A 6580-nucleotide genomic window follows, 5' to 3' on the forward strand; every position below is an offset into this window, starting at 1 on the left:
GCGATAGACCTAATTTCTTTCTGTGGCCCGCTCACCTTGGAGGCAAGGTCACAGCTTGCTGTTCCAGCAAACCCTGATTTTTCTTTTCCCTACACAAAATAGTTTCTCAAACATACCTGTGTCATGACCTCAATTTTGATAATCAGTCTGATTAAAGAAATAGTTTTCACAGAGAGAAAGAAGCAGCTATGGGGAGGTTCTGCTTTTCAGCCCTGTTAGCACAGGAACAGAACAAACCACAACCCCCAAAGCACTGCAGGCAACCCGAGGTGTGATTCAGAGCCCTCAGCTGATGAAATGCAAGAATATAATCATGGGATGATGGCACAATAGAAGCAAAACCATCTTCATGGTTGCAGGTCCTCTCTTCCCTTGTTGAGTCAGGATGCTCTACCACATGCTCCTCCATGGCTTGCTCTTTTGCCCTCCCCAAAGAGGGATGTTCTTATGCATGATGTGTCAACTTCTGACCCACTCTTGGCTACTGCCTTGCAGAGGACTTGAGAGAACCTGCTGCTGCCTCTTTTCCAAACTTTGGATGAATTGTGACACATGAGCTTTTATTTTTCTTGCTCAAGCATGTGGTGGAGCTATCCTGGCGCAGGTTATGACCATGTTGCCTTGGAGCCCTTCTTGAAACTTCTGTTGTGGCTGTACCTTGGAGCATCGGTGCACTTGTCTTTGCAGGGTGCTGTAAAGCCAGTATCTCCAGGACCTGCCACAGACTCTCACCACAGGCTGTTGGGTTTTTTTAAGTACAAAGAAAGCCTCTCTGGTGCCTATCGTCTGTCCAAAACTGCGGCAAAGTCCTGGGAGATGGCACCTTCTCCTCCTCTTGGCCTTGGGTTTCTGTGTGAGTGTGAGTTATGATGGAATTAGCTCTGCCAAGCTCCTCCAGCACTATCTCAGCACTACTGTTACGATTTCCACTGGTGGGTTGGATTAGGGCATTCACCTTCCCCTCTCTCTGCTTCTGGCACTGGTGAGGCTGCTTGGTGGGGCACCAAAGACTGGGAGTGAAATATGTTACTGCCTTCATGGTTTTTATCACCTGGTTTTGGTACCTGACTGTTGGAGAGGATTTTGCCCTCTTTCCTGAGGGGTCCCCACTTTTGCCAGTTCCCATGGATGTGGTTTGAGGGACTTTCCAAGGAGATGCAGATATCTGCTTACTGCAAAAGGGGTATGTTCATTGTCTGTTTGTATCAAGAGTGGACAAATTCCTCTGTTCTTCAAGGGACATTTAGGACAGACTGCATAAAATTGACATCTACTCTAGTGCCACAGAGGGAAACAATGTCTCTAACCGTTCCTTACCTCTTTGCCTCTATGACTGTTTGCCAAAGACCTCCTGCCTCCCTTTCACAGTGGCAGTGCTGCAGCTCATACTCAATATTTGCAAGTTCGTGTTGTCCCTGTGGTCCTTGGGGTGCAGCTTGTACACAAGAGACTTCTTTGTGCTCCCAAGTCTGCAGGACTGATTTCTACCTGGCCACCAGATATGCCCATCAGTGTCATCGCTGGCTCTTGACCAGCTGACTGTTCATATTCCCATCTAACTTGCCTGAAGGCTCATGGGTGTCCTGAAGATGATGGCAATAGGCTGTAACTATCTTGGATACAGGATCTTATCGTTTCTTTACCTTGATGGTTGGTGAGTGGCAGGACCATGCAAGACTGAAGGGTTTTGGGCAACTGAGCAATGGTTCACTGTCTTCTTATTGAATCATATCATAGAATGGTTAGAGTTGGAAGGGACCTTCGAGATCATCAAGTTCCAACCCCCCTGCCCTGGGCAGGGACACCTCCCACTAGACCAGGTTGCTCAAAGCCCCATCCAGCCTGGTCTTGAACACCTCCAGGGATGGGGCAGGTCAAACCAGAGAGCCTGGAAAGTCCAGAGGCAAATAAGAAGACAACCTTTTTTTTTCCCTCTCTTTTTTTTTTAAAATGTGAATTTAATTACATTTTAAAATATAAAAAGTATTCTTGTATGCATTTTCTAAATTTATTTTACCTGGTATTGGTCCCTGTATATTGGTCCCTTCTATACCTTGAGCTGCGGTATGACTGCGTTTGAATTGTTCCGATATGAGATGTATAAGATGGAGTTGCTCTGCAGATAGGCAGGGTATTGTGCATCTTCCAGTGAAGACCTAGTAAGAAAACATGTGTGATAGTAAATTCTCTTCTCAGACTCAGTACACATCTGCCACTAGATCAGAATTTCTGGACAGATGAAACAGCTTCTGCAACTTAAAATATTTTTTTTTTATATATATATAGCTTTGCAGATTTGCACATTTATTTTGGCCAGTGTTTCAGAGCATGCTCTCTTCTCTCTAAATCAGTTCACGGAGTGGTGTTCACTCCAAGAATCTGTGGTTATCATTGAATTAGAGCTCACTTATAAATAACATAAGCATACTCCTGAGGGTAACTGACATTATTTGGAAAAAAGTAATTAAACTGTCCTAACGAGAAGGTCCAATCCACAGGCTGAAAAAGAGTCAGGTCCTGCTACAGCGTTGTGCCCATTTCCAGACACATTCCTCCCTCCCCCTCTCCTAGTGCTGACCTCCCAGCACATCCCCATAGTTAAATTCTCAAGCAAGACAGCGATCCCCGGACAGGTGCCCCCATGGCAGTGAGGGAGTGCAAAATTCATGTCTGTGAAGCTCACTGGCCCAAGGTCTTCAACTTGCCCTATGAAACCTATGGCTAGTCCCCACCCGAGCCAGCAGACCCATAGACATGATCCTCAGTGTAGGCACCAGTAGAAGGAGGCAGTAGAAAGAAACATTCATCCACTTCTTGCCACGTGCCAAAATGTTAACACAACCCATATGTCCATACATGAAAAAGAAACAATATCTTATGCAAACCAGCTGTCACTCAACAGGGAACAGCCTTGGCACTTTCACGTTGTTTTACATTTTTTAAGTGGGGTGTGAGGTTAATTAAGAAATCGCTGTAGCAGCTCTTTGAAGTAGTGGCAGCCAGGATGAATCCTTCCTCTTCCTCCAGCTGTCTAAGCCCCTGCAGCAGGGCAGGTGGGACTGGAGGCAGAACTTTATGGCCGGGGAAAGAGAATGTCGCAAAATGAATGGGAGCCCCACCAAAGGGAAGAGGGTTTCCTGGGCTGGCACAAGTCTGGCAGCTGTCCTGCCAGAGGAGGCAAGTGGATGGAGATGTCAGAACCTCCTGGGACCTCAAAAATTTTGAGCAGAGCTCAAGCTGTTGCATTTGCTTTTTCTTGGGTTTTAAAAAGGCTCTTTGCAAAACTGCCTTTCCTTGAGCATGGAGCAGTGGCTAATAAATTAAAAAGTACTAGGATTTCCATTTGCACTAGTTTCCATTTGCTGAACTGCAGTGTCTTCCCAGGCATGCTTCCAGAAAAGCACAATAATAGGGTGGTTAAACCCAGAGATGCTACCACAAATGTCTCACTGTCCAATATTGGATATGAAGACATATCCGTCTCAGCACACTAGTTATAAAATACTGGCTTAATCTCCTTGGATTGATGCTGCTTCAGTTATTTTGGTCTTAACAGGTTTATAGCTGTCTGAGAGACAGATAGCAAACTGCCCATGATGTAAAATAAAAGGAATCCTACACAAACAAGGATATTTTCTTTATTTGCATTTTAGCTCATTAACTAGGGTAAAACTGTGGCTCTCTGCCTCTGTGAAAAGGCAAATGAAAATATTTCCTTGTCATTGCAGATTTTTGGAGCTTCAGGCTCATTCCTTAGGACTTAAGCAATGTTTGAAAGACAGCTGGAAGTGACCCCCATCCCCATTTCCACCCCAAGGTGTGGAAAGACCATGCTGAGCCCAGGGACTCCTGGTGCCAGTGAGGATGTAGCTCAGTGAGGACATAGGTATTTCTAGAGAGATTTGGTGTTTGGGGCCAGACTCTGCTCAGAGGGGCACAGTGAGATCTCCAGAGGCACTGTCACAAGCTGCAGCATGGGATACCTCCCATTATTGAGATCCAGGCTTTTCAACACATTCATTAACAACCTGGAAAAGAGGAATTCTGCTGATGCAGCTCAGTTTTTCAGAATGGTAAAGCTGAGGGACAATGGTGAAGAACTAACTGGGTGCAAAGTTGTCCTGGTTTGAGGTAAAACAGAAATAATTTTCTGTTCAGTAATTTTACTTTTTTTAGCTGGGCCTCTTCTAACAAACTAAACTCTGAAATTAACAGTATATTGTGCAGAAACTGTTCCCTCCCACAGTGATAAGACCTGATTATACCAAGGAACGGTGTGCAGAGAGGCTCCTGCTTATACTTATTGCTGTAACAACCAAGGTCAGGTAAATTTGTTATTTGCCCCATTGGAGGGTTGAAAGTGGAAAAGTGTAGAGGGGTCACACCTGTGGGGAGGAGGGGACAGGAGAGGTGACCTAAACCTGACCAACAGGGTATTCCATTCCATATGCCCCATGCTCAGTGTAAAAGCTGAGGGATCAAAGGGTCAACTCTCTTCCTTCAATGGCTGATGTCTGAGGAGGACCCTGTCTGTTTGTCTGCCTTTGATCCTGATCCGAGCATTCCTGACTCCAGATCCAGAATCCAGCTCCTGTCCATCACCGAGTCCAGCCTGGGACTTTCCCCTGTGTCTGCTGGTGACGTGATCATCATCCTGGGAGCTTGATACGGTTTTGTATATACTGTATACTTTTTTTCTTTTTTTCTTTTTTTCTTTTTTTTAAATTTTTCTTCTTATTATTTATTATTTCATTATTTATTAATATTTTCATTAAATTAGTTTAGTTTTTTTCTAAACTCATAAATCTCTTTTATCTCTTCCTCTCCTCTCTTTTCCTTAGAGGGGGGAGGGAGGGGCCATCTGTCATTCTGATTGGTCAATCTGGTTAAAACCACGACAAAAGTGATGTAAAAAGGAAAAATAACCCAAATGCCATGTGTGAGATGATGGGCTCTGGCTGATGACGAGCACTCCAGAATGATATCCTGATGTTTTGATGGTCCTGTGAAAGCACAGTCCATTGCTCAGGACCACCAAAAAAAGCCAAAAGACCATAGGGAATTACAAGGAAAGGAGAGAGCAACACGATGCTGCAGCACAAATCCACCGTGCTCCTGTGTCTTGGATGCTGCGTGAAGTTTTAGTCTTCCCATATCAGAAGGGATACAACAGAACTGGGGAAGCTTTGGGGAGGATGAAAGATCTGGAATGGCTTCTGTAGGAGGGACTGCATAAGCCAGATCTGTGTGGTTGTACATGACCTCTCCTGCTATAAAAAATTCTAGTGTATCAGATGGCACTAACTTCAGTTGGAGGTAGGTTCAGGTTGGATCAGAGGGATGTTGCACTCGGGACACATTTGCCCTGCAGGGTTGGTCCGCTGGTGCATGGTTTTAGGGATGTGCGAAGTTTTTGTGAGTTTAAAAGGATGATGAACAAGTTCATGGACAAAGAATTTGTTCAAGGGTACTGATCACTTCCAGAATGACCTATTTAATAAAATCCCTGAGCAACAAAAGACCAGAAGCTGTGAGAGCACCCAGGTAAAATTTCCCTACATGTGTTTCTTATTCTTATGCCCTTCCCCAGGTTTTTGGCCAGAGTTCAAGACAGGATCCTGGGCTCAGTGAATTTGTGCCAATACAGCCATTTTCATGTTCTTCTGACACAGGAAATCAAAGAGACGTTCCCTTGCGAAGACGGATGTAATGAGCAAACCATCACATATGAGTGATTTCTGCTTTACATCCTGATTCAAGCAAAACATTTAATGGTGAAGCCCTGAGTTTGATTGAAGGATGGAAATATAAAAACCCCAAACTTGTGTGAAAGTGTAAAAATGCATTCTGTTTCAGAAAACTTGTGTTATTAGGTTTCTGAGTAAAAGAACTACAGGATATCTCACAATCCAATCATTCATGAAGCTACTTGTACCAAAATGCTGAATAAGCAAAGAAACGTATACAATTTGCAATGTGTTCACAGCTTATTTTGCCAGCAGAAAAATCTCTCAGTCTTCTGGGTGATTCACTTGCTGCCATTTGGTTCCACTTCAGGGGTGGAAGTTTCAGAATTACTCACAGCCCCATGCTAATGAATCGGTAGTTGTGTAACACTATTGAAGTATCTTGCAGCTTTTCGCCCTTTGAACCCACAAGAGGTACTGACTTCAAAATGAGACCTCGCCACTCTTTTTTTTTTTTTTTCCCATCTTGATGCAAGTTTCATTCCAGTTTTGTGCGAGTTCTTGTTTTAGACATACTGGTTTGCTCACGGCTGATACTAATGAAGACTCGACAAAACAATCTCAGTGCTTCATGGAAAAGAGACAAGTGAGATTTAATTATTTATAATACAGTGCTCTTAGTCATTACCCAAGCATCACAAAGATTTTTCCATAATACTAGACCCTCTTTTTTCTGATCCAACTCACACAAGGAAGGAAGAGGCTTTGGTGCAGAGTGTTTGGGGCATGGAGCATGGTCTGGCAGAGATGGACAAGGTAGAGTGAGAGGGCTAAAACTTCTAACAAGTGCAATTCTCTTTAGACTCTACAGATGCTTTCCCCTCCCCTACCTT

This window comes from Numenius arquata, chromosome 10 (assembly GCF_964106895.1).
Source record: "Numenius arquata chromosome 10, bNumArq3.hap1.1, whole genome shotgun sequence".
Classification (NCBI taxonomy): domain Eukaryota; kingdom Metazoa; phylum Chordata; class Aves; order Charadriiformes; family Scolopacidae; genus Numenius; species Numenius arquata.